General features: G+C 37.9%; 1 long non-coding RNA gene across 2 annotated transcripts; it reads left to right on the forward strand.

Annotated features, from left to right (window-relative positions):
- Window positions 1-4620: 4620 nt before the first annotated feature.
- On the forward strand, window positions 4621-13524 carry LOC111269784 (uncharacterized). 2 transcript variants are annotated; one of them, XR_002685930.2, is made up of 4 exons: window positions 4621-4731; window positions 7799-7943; window positions 11333-11502; window positions 11686-13524. It is a non-coding gene; the product is annotated as an uncharacterized LOC111269784 (long non-coding RNA). The 2 variants fall into 2 exon arrangements; XR_002685931.2 differs by lacking the exon at window positions 7799-7943 and having other exon boundaries at window positions 4640-4731.
- Window positions 13525-15205: the final 1681 nt, after the last annotated feature.

Below are 15205 nucleotides of genomic sequence, written 5' to 3' on the forward strand. Positions count from 1 at the left end.
TCAAATGAGTCCAGGCAAGCTGGAAACGCATATGATGAGCGGTTCCGAAACTTTAATTAACAAAAATGTGCCGGAGAGGAATTAGACAAGAAAATGGCGTCATCCTGGAAAGAAATCTGGTTCGGCGGCATCTGCTGCTATCATGTGCTCGCCGTAAGTGAAGCGGTGAATGCAGCTTGTTATCTCATCAAGAAACTTATAGCTCCTTAGCACGGCAATCGAAGGCATGCGGCCTGCTTGCTTGACAGTAATGCCAAAGTGAATAAATATCCAACTCTGGCTCCAAGGCGTTTATTCTCCCGACATAAGGGCGTATGATTACGGAGCTTTCCATGTCTTAAAAAACCAACTAGTAAGAAAATTCGTCTCACAATCGGTTTACTTAGAGAAGCCATAAATAGAGAAGTTACATATAAGAACACGAATAGTGGCTATATGGCTGTTCAAAGCTTGCCCGGACACTGGGGCAAATATGTAAAAAATAAGAAATAATATTTCTAAGACAGATTAAAAATCATCATTATAGTACAACTAATTCAAAAACTATGCAGTTTCAAAGCCCGCCAGGTTCACTTGTAATAATCTAGTATTTCCTGTATTGATAAAGAAAAAGCTTGCACTTCTCAAATACCTTAGTCACCTTTTACATTCCGACGATATCTTTTAATCTGCTTAATCGTACAATCCTATAAGAAATATTTTAACTCTTCTTGAAAAAAACGTCCTATGTCCTATACATCTCTATTAAGCTTGTTTACGAATACTAAACATCTAATTTTTAGATCAGACGTATATGCAGACGCTTTTGTACCTTGCAATTTTGCAACGCAAAATGTAGCAGCTGAGATAATGGTCTCCTGACGTAGGGAAATAAATTTTCTTAATGGAGAAATGTGTCCATGTAGAAATGTGATTTCATGTCCTCTAGATACGTCGTTAAGGGCCTACACGTAACCTATACTCCATTCTGACCGGAAGACTTTATCCTTATTGTCCATGGTAAACTTTTGCCTAGTCCAAAAGTATGGCTATTTTTAGCAACCAGCTACATATTTTTGACATCCTTAAGACGTAGTTGAGTTGAGCCGTGGCAGCTTTCTAAAAACTAGCTTCTTAAAAATTGACACCTATATGTACTTGTTTTGTTTATTTAATAAACATTAGACAGATATGACCTACGCTGATTTTCTCATACCTTGTTTTTGTTTATGCTTTTGTAGTGCGCGTCATGAGAAACGACGGCGAGCTATATACTCTATCTATATATCCAGTGCACGGCATCTAAGTTAATACGTTTTTATGAAAACAGTACTGTTTTTTTATTTTTGTCACGAATTTTCCGTTGTGCAATGTTGAGTCTTCTCCTATGCTTTCTACAATAGCATACCCGCTTACGACACAGTACGCTGCCAATTCGGAGTGACCCAAGAAATATGTGATTTTGGTGACGATTCGTCTAGCGCGTAAAGATCGAACAATACCTGATCTTCGCTCAAGTTTGAAAACGACATAATGTTGTCAGTTAAGATCGGTTTGTTGTTTCGTTGTAGAAGGAATCGGCTTTGACTGGTACGCGTCGTAGCGGGTGTGCATGCCCCCTACAACAAACAGCCCGCCAACTAACTATATAATAGGTATATATTATACCTATGTACACATAATAGTTTCTGCAGTAATGGTTACCTCTGTTTACTGCAGTTTGGCACAGGTTAGCGGCAGCAGACGGTAAGAGAAAAGCTCAGAGCTTCAGTGTTCTCTAGGCTGGATATCGGGACACCCTGCGCACTATAATTTCAATAGGCTTATATGTTTCACAAAGCAACGAAGTACAAAGGGTTAATTCGAAAAAAACAACTTCTTAAATTGTACGTTTTTACTTAAGCTAATATATTTTATCTTGGTTCGGCGCTGACGTTACCTAGCTGTTCGTTTGTCTTCAACGCAGATATTTCGATAAAGAATCATATTATGCCTTATTGCGTTGCATCATTGTTCAAGATCATAAATTAGCCTGTACGTCCTGAGGAACCTAATCGCGCAATGACGGCCTTGCTCAACCAACTTTGATTAGTTTACAACATTAGTTTATTTGGTAGAAAACCTAGATCTTGAGCCTAAACCGCTTAAAATGTTGTAGCCTTCAAACAAACGTTCTGGTTGTCTGGACAGTTCTGTCGGGATATTTAACTTTGACTTCGGCTACGAGGTGCATGCTGCTAAAGAGAGTACCGAGGGATGATTCATTTCGTCCTAGCTTTGCTTGTCTGCAGTTCTGTACCATATCAAAATATCAATAGCTTTATAAATAAAATACGTTGAAGTTCGTTTAGGATACAGGTCACAATAATTAGCCTGAATTAAGATTGTCAAACTACCTTGCAGCGTCAGAAATGTTATCCTAATTTCTTTGGAACGATACTGCTGTGTTTTACTGGGGCTATCGACTTGTCAAGATCAATCTCCGTAAAGGCGGCGCATAAAGGGGAAGAATATTCAGAGTTTTTTTAATCTGCTGCAAAATCCGTAGCTAAAATAACGACTATAAAGTTTATTTATTAATACATGTCCACTGACTAACAATAATAGGTGATGAATAGTATTTGTATTTGTTTGATTCATTTTAGTGTCATTAGAGAAATATAGCCTGGTGAATCGGTAATACCACCAGTTAGCATATGCAATGTAAACCTTAAAGATAGTTTTTGAAAACTCTAAACATGAAAATCTTTTTTACTTGCCCCTATATATCTGGATACACACGGCAAAAAAAAAAAGCTAGAAAATATATATATGAACTTTGCCGTAACATATTATCTGATTCAATCAATGCGCCGACAGTTGTATAAACTGACATAATATGTACACTTTATCTTTCTAGACTTGTTTTTCCTCTGTTTTTTGCCCACGATAGCACCAGTTTCATCAATGAGAGTTACAGATGTCTTTATCTAAAAACCTTTTATGTTAGTAAAAATGTGTAACAAGTGTTAATACTATAGAGCGAATAAACAAGGTATATATAGAGTTTATTTTTCTATATGCGTGGTATTGAAATGCTTCTATAAGTTCTATAAGAAACGACTGAACCAATTCGATTGATGACGGCAAACGTTTCACTTATCGGATTGCGGGTGCAGGGGCAATGTTGAAACAGTTACAGAATACTTTCTTCCTGATCTAGCCAAACCCAGGAGTAATTAACGCTATATATAACTGTTAATCAACAGAGGGAGACCATGATTCTAATTTTGGTAAGTAGATGACTCGGTCTGTTAAATAGTCCGTACGCTTAGACGCTTCGCTACTGACAATGCTATAGCGTACTCCATCTTCAATGACATGCACAATTCACACGTATTTTGCCAGCCTATTTTGTCGTGTTGGTATGGATAGAGTGGAAAGTTTTGTCCCTTGCGTACTTCATTGAGTTACACGCCTCAACCTTGGGATCAATGATGCAAAGCTTCGAAAAAATTTTTCCCTCATACACGCGGACCTCCCACAAATCTTGATCTCAAACGGTGTAATCGGTAAATATGTTTAGTTACTTTCAGAAAAGTGACCTTGCTACGTTATAGCAACGGAAGTTATTCAGATAAATTAGCAAACGATTTTTTTATAATACATAAACGCTACTTTCTGTTTCGCTACCTTTCATAGCTTGCCTAGGCTTATAGCGCTGAACGCCTAGTTACATGTTTTGATGCTTCTATTATAATATTTTAGGTGGATACCATTAACGATACCTTTAGCTAAGGCTGATATCTAAAGCCACTTCAGATACCTATAATCCACAGCTTACAGAAACCTACAGGTGTACAGAAACTCATACCTCTAATGAAACGTCGATTGAAAAGTCTTTTTATTTTCTCACTAAGTGCATCTCAGAACCTTCAGAGAACGCTTGCCCAAAGAAGCAGACATTGCTCCGACGAATGAAAAATTCATCTTCAAACAAGCCTGGCCCTGAAGAGCTAAAAACTTATCCACTGGGAACAAAACATCAAACTTCTGATAAGCGATTAAGCTTTCAGAGAATACCCTTCTACTCAGTGTCATAGCTTGCTTCCGCATGTGCTTGGAGAAACATGGGCATAATCCATGCTAGGAGGCACACAAGAAGATCGTCGTTAAAAAAACTCTCGATAAGTAAATGATAAAGCGTGATATTTTGAAACCAAAGCGGGTTGACCTATCGCATAAGAAACGTACATTGCCTGCTAGGGGTATAGATAATATGCATCAGTAATATTACACGATTCAAGATAGAGAGTGGGAGCTCTGTGTCGTTATATTCCAAAAGTTATTTCGGTAGTGCCAACCAGCAAGACATTTTATTGATAAGGGACATATCATGTCATGTAATATTGCCGGGTAATGTAAGCATGTAATATAGAAGCGAGGAATACGATTGTTTCTTCGCTGCGTCCATTCTTCGTAACCTTACCCTTAAACGTTCTAACGCATCGGAAGTTGTGTCAGCTGGTTTTTGAAGATACATCTTGCGTGCAACACGTGCAATGGTCGTATTAAACTTGCATGCAGTGACGTACGCGACGGTAATGCGTGAACACAAAAACACGGTGACATAGCGAGCCTGCCAATCGATCGATTAAGGTCACTCCCGTTGATTGGACTGGAAATTGTTTGGGTCGCAACCGGCTTAGCGCGTCGTTTGCCCAAGCTGACAACAAACCAAGATAAGATAATTAGTTCCAAGGCTTTCGACGGGTAAGCTTAAAAATTGTCTCGTATCTAATCATTATTTTTTAACGAGGGGATGATGTGTAAATTTCGCATAGGGATATGAGACCTCATTTTTAAGTATCTGATTTTATTATTTTCCGTTAAATTCACCTTCTCGTTTATATCTGGTCCACCGATGCTCACTTTGAGTGTCCCTTACTGTCGTAGCCGCGCAACGCATTAACTGCACAATTTAACCGATCCGAATCATGTTTTGACGCATATTGTATAGACTAGTAGGGCATAACCTTTTTTTTCTTGAATTAAGAAGCCTTATATCCCCATACTATTTTTTTAAGCTATCAAACACGTATAAATCAAGACTATATCATTTTACTCTGTGTGTCGCAAAGGCGTCACAACAGTTTCAAGCTATTTGTGCTATTACTGCTTACGAACGCTCCCAATGTCCGAATGTCAGATTGAATGAACAATTCGAATTTGTGTAACAAATGTATGGCATACACATTTTTCTTTTTTTGAACAGCGCTAAGCAGCAGGATCTGTGTAAGCAACGATTTTATTATTGGTTATTGGCCTTAATCAGTCTTACTCTATGGTTGATTACACTTTACGACTTTCGCTTGTTCTAACCCGCATCTTTATACAAACGTATTGAACTCAAAGAAAACAATAGACGTCAGGTAGTGGCCTGAGTGTATGCTTGATATTTCGAAAACTCTATGTGATACAGACCGCTCAGCTCATAAATCAATCATGTAGATATGCTTAGAAGGAATTTGACCTCCTGTGGTCCCCGGTTCGAAATAAAGGCCCGCCGTGTCAAGAACGTTCCGCTCAGTTATCACTAGACCGTGAGGGAAGTGTAAACGGGTTATTGCGATTTGTCGTATATAGTTTCTAGAGATCTTGGTTCGTAAAGCTTTCTTTTACTCTAGCTTTTTATTGGGTAAACCCCAATAGATAGGTTGGTATAAGCTGATATAAGTTGGTTATAAAGGTGAAGGCAAGAAATTAATTTTCAACGACAACCAAGGAAGTGAATTCTTGAGCTTGTTAGGAGTTAGGGATATGTTTTCATTTAGTCCCGTTTCGTTTTTTTGTTTGTTGAAGTTGGAAAAAGAATTCGGAAGAGGAGATAAGAACGCCTGGTATCGTATGTCGTCGTTGGATATTTTATCCATAACTGTACCGTGTTTATTTCGCATAAACTATTGTAAATTGCATGAAATGAGCAATTTTAAATGTGGCCTTGACGCTGACACCTTATAAAGGGGTGTATGTTATTACAGCATGCACTTGTACTCGGACTCGAGTTGTGGTGGAACTGAAAAAGCTTCCAGGTCCAGATTAAATTCGACTGTATTTTTGTCCAAGATTTTTTTTACCTAAACATTAAGATTACGGATTTTGCCCCTGATGAATTACCTTTGCTGCCCCGCCCCCCTTTTGCACTACGCTAATTTATAGTACTGTGGAACTCTTACCAGAAAACCGTAGTCGCTCAAACCTGGCTTTGAGATTAATTCATGGTCTATCTGTAAGAATCAATCTTAATTGTTGCACGTTTCGGTGTTAAGTCAAGCTATAATTTTAAGAGAGAACGAAATCCAATTTCTGTTAATACGATATTACTAATTCTCTTATTCTGATGATAGCAGTTTGGAATTAGAGTATTTTTTGAAAACATTCATTCTTCTGGTGCGGTACTTAAAGAGCGAGATCTTCTAAAGTTTCTGGAACCGAACTATAATGAGGACTGCACTTCACTGGGTATAGAGCCTAGTTTCCTAGATCAACTTCAATGGCAGACGAAGACGTCGAGTTTTACGAAATGATATTGTTTGTTAGCAATTTTGTGTTTAGACGAAATGATTTCCCAAAATACGTTCGAGGTCCATATTTAAATTGTGATAAAAAAACATATTTAAGATTGCTAATTAATAGCTGTTCCCGTTCGCAATTAGGAAAGATTGCTTATGTAAGGCTCGTAGATTGGAAAGCATTATAACAGCAAAATTTAGCAGTAAAATTTGCAAATTTAATCGACTGTATAAAGCCTAGAACGACCAAACCTAAAGGAAAACCCTAACAGATTATCATGTTTAATACACTTACTTCAATGGCCTGATTTTGTCTTTGATAAACACCAGTGTCTCCCTACATTTATTCTAGTGGCTGGAGCTTGTTTATGCAATTTGACTGTTCTACAATATGTTGGAAGGATATTTTTTACTTGGTAAGTTGGCCGCTAAAATGAATTTTTGCCATTTCTGTGTATTACTAATCTTTGCAATTTTTTCATTGTTTTTTTAATACGGATAAGAGTAGCACTTTTATCCACGACTGGGACCACTAGGAAGCTTCTGCGCTAATTGGACAGAGCGTCGGATATAGCCCCACATAACGTAAACTGATTCACTTTTCATCGCTGGCGTTTAATTGCTTTATACCGTTAGAAAACTTTTTCGTAGCTCTGCGAGCCATATTTCCATTGAGACTACGGCACTCTATTTCGGGTTGTGATAAACTGTCCCGAGGCGGCAAGCTGCATTTTCGGCGATTCGAAGTCAAAAAGCTGCCGAATCCACACGGATATGTTGTTTTCGAATAAAAATTGAGGTTTTCTAATTGAAAGTACAAAGATAGCGTGCTAAGCCTAGCGATAGTATTTTTTTGACCTAAAGGATGCGGCCGACTCGATCTTCTGAGTCAGACGAGAATTTCCGAGATCCACCTTTAAGGAAAAACGATTGTGAGTCAAGTCATTATCCCTTAGTCTTAGACGCTAAACTTTACGCGGAGCGTGTATATCACAGGCTGCTTCCCTTGTAACTTAAGTACACAGGTACAAAATCGATGTTAGGAGTTTTCTTTCTTATTTTTTAGCTGATATACGTAGTCAAACGGCAGCAATAAACAGAAACGATTTATTGGCAAGGTAATCTATATCACCGCGGTATAGTACAAAAGCCGATACGATCGACATATTCCGTTACTAGAGAATAACATTTTTTTTATAAAGTAACACAAGTTGCTAGCGCGGCCGTCGATGAACTACCTCTAACAGCGGATCATTTCTATTATCTAGATGAATTAAAGAGCGGGATGGCTGTCTGTTCTCATCAAGACACTGACTGATTGCATAGAAACCAAAATCATCATCTGTGCGTATCGAGAAAAGCTTATGCGGTGAACGGATTAAAGATGGAAAGACGACCACATTATTGAATACGGTAGGACTTGCGTAAAGTTTCGACAACTAGCGCAATATACACTGTCCTACCGACGTAAATGCGTGTTTAGATTTTGAAGTGCTAAACGTGATTCTTATCTTGGCCTACAGTTTCGTGACATATACTAGTTTTAAAACAAGTTGAGGAATATTTCTGCTCAGTTTATTTTAATGAGTATCGAAAGAGAGCTACCTGCTCATATTCGCTTCTCGATTGGGCATGATATTTTTAGTGGGCCGGTTTAAATGTCCATTTTCCTACCTGAATCCATATTCTCAACTCTTGATGGGCCTTCCAATCACATGTTCACAGAAAAGTGATTAATTGAACTTGTAAAACGGGTGTGCTTTTTGTAGCATACTGGTGTATGATAAAATGACGATGAGTCTGTACGTGTGCCCCTACAATCGTAAGTGTGGCTAAACTTTTGTTACCACGACATTAATGTTTTCACGTTCTTTCTTCGCAGAATATTTTTTCGTATGGAGCAGCAACTTTTTTCGATTTTCAAGCGGAAAGGGGCCCCAAAAGTTCTTGTTTTAAAAAACTCTTTTTCCGCCCGCTTCTAGCAGCTTGGTTCATCCAGAGAAATTACACACGAATTGACCGTAAATATACTACAAGTATTTAATAATAGTAGTAATTGTTACACATATAATTTAACAAGTCATTTGGGTGTGTAATTTCGTGGCATCTATTATGAAAAAAGTCAATCAACAGCTTAAAAATAGGCGGCCTCGTTGACTAGGCACATTTGAACCCTACGAATGGATTATTTGGGAAAATAACTTCGAGCGTCTTAGACAAAACGAGGCAAAATTAGTAGGTTACTTCTGATTAAACGTTTGGGCATATTAAGGTGTTTTATAGGTGTGAGCATAATCAAGTAGATCAGGCTCTCTAATAATAAGTCCACGATGTCCTTGTAAATATCATAATGACTGCATAATAGCCCAGGATCAATTTACCTATAACGATCATTGGATTGTTTATAGGCACGGCTAGTATCATTTTGCGTCCCGTTAGGCACTAAACTTACACTATGTGGCCTTTTCTCAGAAGCCTTTTAGACCCGGCGAAAAATAGCATAAGCAATATTAAGTTTTGGTAAACTTCTCCCACTAACGACTGAGACCTAACTTGTTACAAAAATGCCACCATAGTCCGAAGACCCTATATGCCAGAAACTACGCAAGAGATGTATAATAGAATAAAATAGTCGGTAAACTGTTTCTAAAACTAATCCTTCTCTCCTTTTTCTTGTTCGTATAAACAGCTTGGTATAAAATATTCATAAGCGAAAGACATAATTATTCAAAAACCCAACCGATTACGATACTATGCGTGTCTACCTCAGAAGCGGTTGCTGCAGGCTAAGACATGATTGTATAGCTCACAGGGCGAAGGCCAGCTAACTGCCACGTTAGAACCCTTGCAGCGTTCGGTCTACTGCCCGTTGTATCGTAACGAAGACCGATATTCGTGTGTATACATAGAGCTCAATCTGTTGGTGTACAGGAAGTAAAAAGGAAGTTGCGAGGGGATCTGCGCGTCGAGATGAGGGCCGTTACCCGTTAGACATTAAAGCACTGCCAGAAATTGATTGAAAGCGTTGACTAATGTTGTTCCAGCCAAAAGGCTCAGTAGCAAACGCGAATCGAATGGCTAAAATAAAAGCTAAGCCTACCGGCACATTCGTTCACAGACAATGTTAGGTCCACATAAATTGTATACTCTGGACAACGCCAGCTGTAAGAACTGATGTGGTTCCTTGTAGCTTTTACTTTTACCTAGTTTAGATACAGGTGGACGTGTGTGGTTCCTTCAAAAACTAGTTAGATCATCATACCTAACTGTTTCTCCTGTTAAGTACATCGTAGTACTAATAGTAGCTATGCTCGCCGAAAGGGTTTGTTTATGAGGTGAGCTCTTCATTCTAATGTTGGCCTTTATATAAATAAACTTTTGCGTGATAGGCTCATTACACGTCCGGCTAGTAGCTGCACGCTTTATGAGACTTATCGATGACGTTTTTAACATTAACGTGAGCAAAAAACGGGACATTAAAATTTGAAAACAAATGAGTTTATTCAGATGCGGATGTAGGGTAGGTCAGCAACGCGCTCTACAAAGAAAGTTCTCTATTCAGCAGATTGAAGAGCAAGATAGATACACGAAAGACTGGCACGCCGAAAATGCAGTCATGCAGAAAAATCAAGCTTGAAAAACATGTAGAAAATAAAGTTTAATTTATGCAATTGCAGATTTGAGTCGTTTACTTGCGATCTCGTTTTGCCTACTTTTGTCTCCACAGCAGACCTCGGAATCAGACTTAGACTTGTTCGTATAGAAGGACTAGGAGACTAGGATGTGAACCTATGATGTAAGAAGTTTATGCCCATTTACGCATTTTTCACAACCCAATTAGGGTTTGCGGCTTTAAAAATCGAAATTAACCGAGCTTACCTAATATCTGAACTGATCGTGTGTTTGAATCTCCCAACAAACCGCGCCTGAGTAAATCCTTATAGTTGTATATCACAAGGCACTTTAAAGACGCGCCAACCAAGCTCAGTGATTCTGATTTGTTTCAGGGGAGTGCGCAGCTTAGAAAAGGACATGATCCATGACCCGTGCATGAAGCCTCTGGGACTAGGCTAATATAGAATATAGTCATCGAAGAATATAAATATGCATATAAGAAGTGAAAATAGACCATGTAAAGTAGATGCGAACCCAAGAATGCGTAGAGTCCTGTGTCAATTTCAGGAGGTGCAAAGATTTCGTTCTCATCTTATGACCCGTATATACTAAAAGCAACCTTCAACTGCACAACCTGAAAGTTCATATGATTATATAAGAGATCATAAAAGCTATGCTACGTTAGCCGCTGATTTGGAGTGAGTATGATACATGACAGTAAATTTTTGAGCGTACTACGGCTCCGTTTGCGATTAAAACTAGCTTTGTGTACTTACCGCAAGACTGACATCTCTCTGACCTACATCCCATTTATGTCCGGCTTAGCTTTTGTGAAGACGAAAACCGCTTCTGTTATTGTTGCCAGTTTTTTTTTTTCTACCGTCGATAACAGCATCTGATGAACAACTCTGTTATTTTAGCAAATTCCCTGTATGCTGCACAGCTCCTTCGTTATTGTTGTCAATATCTTCCGGCGCTCTCGTACTCGTTCTGCCTATCGAATGCAGCCGGATATTGTCGCGTTACATTTGCCCGTCATAAATACACATGCTACACTTGTCATATCGTGTTAGCCTTCAATAGGATGTACATAACTAACCGAGGTACGTGAGGTTACTGACAACAAGCTTACTACGTGAACGCATTTCCAAGCTATTTAGATGTGAAAAATTCTCTGCATGTTTCAGTTGACTTACCAGCAAATCGTACCTTTCCTATGATAAAGCACGTATCGTGGCTACAAATAAGCAGATCCTACACAGCGTTTGTAGGCTGAACGCGTGCCAATCAGACTTGGAAACGTTGCGGATTAAGGAGGCCAATGTACACTCACACATATCAGCTACTGCACATGAAGGTACATAATAATACTAATTTCATTTGTTAAGTACCAGGCTGACCAGCCGTGTATGTTCCCAGATTGACATTCTGTATTTGTATAATGGTAAGATGCAAGTTAAATTAACATTTCGAGAAAAAAGTTATGCATGCGCAATGTTTCATCGACTTATCCAGCCGGAACGGCCACATTACATTACAGTGCGGTCTGTCGGTTCAACAATTAGCGGACTCGGTGCTCGATTGAAATCCTTTAGGTAAGTAAAGCATTGTTCAATACAGAATAACCAAAAGACCTTAATGCGGTTGAGAACGATGGATTTGCTTGTTTGTTTCATTTTTTTTTTTTGTTCATATGTTTTTGTAGACTTAATCGGCTAAAGTTTAAAAAGATCGGCAATCAAACAAAGCTAAGTATCAATAATATGTATATATATATATATATATATATACACTCAACTATCAGCCCAATACCGCGCCAAATTTTGGTATTTTCAAGTGTTCTTCGCTTCAAGCTATTTCGCTTATATAGCCCTGTACATAACAATATATGGCAAGACGTATTGGCAATACGTTTGCAAATAGTTTTCGATTTCGGTGGTCCAATAGCTATTCTAGTAGCTACTAAACAAAATGCAGCACATGGTTGCCTCTAGGACAGTTAGCAAAACTGCTCATATCGACCTCTTTCTGAATGGCTCAATAAATAGCTTATTACTAGCTTGGTCCAGAAAAGAGCCTATTGCGTGCGACGTATCAGGCTAATGAATAATGTTGACATTGTGTCGCTTTGATTGTGTTTATTACGATGCCTTCCTCGGCATCGAGCGCCTACCAACAGGGGGGAAAAAACCCCTCGCACAAAGGTCAGTCTCTTATTGCGTTCAGATTTGTTACAGCTGAAGTCGGCCATATACACAAAATTATTTTTTGAGACACTGATTAAAAATGCGTATATATACTATGTCGATTCGTCTGATAAGGCTCCGAAAGCCATTTGATACTTTTGCAGAAACCTAAAGTGTTAGGGCTTCATGACCATGACAAGTATCTATCGAAGGCATGAAAATTTGTGACTTCGGATGTTTACCTTCAGCAACTAAAGAACGGCTTTCATTCTTCATAGGCTTCGAGACACTGTAGTGAAGTTGATACAGGCTGAACTGTTGTTACGCTACGGCAGAGAGAAGTAACGATCTAGAATAATGCTCGTCAACACGGTCGGCTTTTATTTAATTTATAGATTACTCGAAATCGATGTATTTTCTCTATTACACTGCAATGCAGTGAATTATTACGCCTAACCCTTTTATAGTTTAGCCCATGAAGCTATGGATACTCTACATTATTTTTAATGCTACTAACAAAGGAACATTTGGTTTGTAAGTACTATCCTCGACTGCCTGTTAAATAAATGAGCGGTCTCTCATATTTTGGACGTGTACTATCGCTGTGAATAGCATACCATTTTCTCTTCGTAGAATTCCGTTTTGGGCCTTAAAACGTAACAGATATTGACATATTGGTATTATACATGATTTACGAACTCAGGCTCAATTTCGTTCAGGCATCACCTACTGTTAGAAATGTGCCGGTAACTTGGTGCTAGGGACAATTGACATTGAGACCTGCCATAGTTTTTCCACACATACAATTGCCCAATACTTTCCAGTCTCAAAAAAAGAATCCTAAATGCTAAATAAATGAGAAAACATAATAGTTTTCTGTGGTAAAAAAATATTTTTTCCGATGGATCTGCACAAAAACGCTCGAAACACTTTGCAAAAATAAATTACAATTTAAAAAATATTGAATATTAGCTAGTTAGGTGTAGTTTAGTTGAATCTGAACATCTAGCTACTCTAACAATTTTTTGAAATTATATAGCTCTTATGTAGCTATACACACTTGCGTAGGACGTGCAATGTTAAGCCAGGACGAATACGTATAAAGCATAGCCCTTGCATTATAGAATATAGAAGAAGACATATGAAACTAATAAATGAAATAAAATCGAACGGCTCAATATGTGGCATTATTATACTTTGCTATTGATTTGTATGCTTGTGTTTTTTTTTTGTAGAATAAGAAAGTTTTCAAAGTGTCTACCGCGATTGGCATGTAACAACCCACCATTGAACTTCTTATGAATATATTTAATGTCTACTTGGTGCTGCTTAGCTGTTACTGTTGTTGAAAGGTCGTCATATTTTAGCGTTTGTTCCCTTAGAAGAAACAAAACAAGCTGGATTGGGACCCGGCGACCTTGAACGAAAAGGTAAAGATTTCGATGACAAAAGTCGACCATTAAGTCTATACACATCTTAACCCCAAAACGTATAATCGATTCAATTTGTATGTGTTTAAAGAAACACGTACAAATAGGATGCACGCACATACAACGCCTAACGGTATTGTGCCGGTCGTAGAGGCGCAAAAAGTTCAGGTATGTGTAAAAATTAACTATCTCTCATAGACGTACGATTTAGACTTTTAAGAACATGTGTGCTAGGAATTAAATATGTATAACATTCGGGATACGTAGTAGTCCCCATGTCAGCCACACTGACCCAAAATCTGACGGTTGTTACCTGTAGCTTACTGCAACAGATACTAAAGTTGTTTTCAAATTTGTGGATCCCTGGAAGTAATTTACTTCGGTGTCGCGCACAGTGGCGATAGGTTACGAAGGGTAGGCAACTTTGTTTCATTTTTCCTCATTTTCAGATATATTTCAATTAGAGAGAGATCGTTTCTCTTTATAGTTCTAAATCATATCATAGTTTTTTTCAGCACAGATTTCGGTAACGGAAGCCGTATCAAAAAATCGTATTAGCCAGTGAAGCTGGCTGGGATAAAAAGCGTCCAAAAAATGACCCAGTGTAAAAAGCCTTGGTGGTGCCTACATAGTCGGCACAAATACTTTTGTTAAAAGTTGAGCACTGTAACTTGATTAGTTCGCAAAGCTAACACCTTAGCTCTAATACTTCAGTCAAAAATCAACTTGAATTTCGTGACGCGATGGGAATGTAAGCGTTTCATATAAAAATAACATTAAAGGACTGCCGGCAGCCGTAGACAAATATCTTACTTATGTATGCTTCTTTTGATTACTATGGATCATATGCATAATCTTCAGTGGCAATTTTATGTGTTATTTCTTTACGACGGAATAGCTAATTAATGGCACATATTGTGTAACCACTCGTTTCTTAGCAAAAAATTATATCGTTATCATGCTTCTGCGATTATGATCACATATTATGATGTTTCGTATTTACTATGTATAATTTATTTAACAATAAGTATATGTTATTATTTTATTTCCTGTATAAGTAAGATCAAGAAAAAGCATATCATGGCTTTGTTTCTTACTTGGAGTTTTTCGACAAATCAGCGTGAAGCTCTGTACGATAGTTTTAGGAGAATTACAAATATCCTGTTTATTTATTATTATTGTTATATAAATAATTATCATTTATTAGCGCGGTCATTAGAAATATTTGGTATGTGCATGCTATCAAAAAGGATTAGAGCTATGCTAGCATTTTACTAAACGGTCTTGATAATTAACTTGCAGTATTATTTTATAAAACATACATTTCGCATAACATCATTTTTTTTTTTATATACATTATATGTTATATATTGTTAGTGTGGTGTTCGTTGCCTGCCAAAAATACTGTATAGTTATTCAGCAATAGTTTTAATCATTTGTTCTA

This window comes from Varroa jacobsoni, unplaced genomic scaffold (genome assembly GCF_002532875.2).
Source record: "Varroa jacobsoni isolate VJ856 unplaced genomic scaffold, vjacob_1.0 scaffold_1413, whole genome shotgun sequence".
Lineage (NCBI taxonomy): Eukaryota > Metazoa > Arthropoda > Arachnida > Mesostigmata > Varroidae > Varroa > Varroa jacobsoni.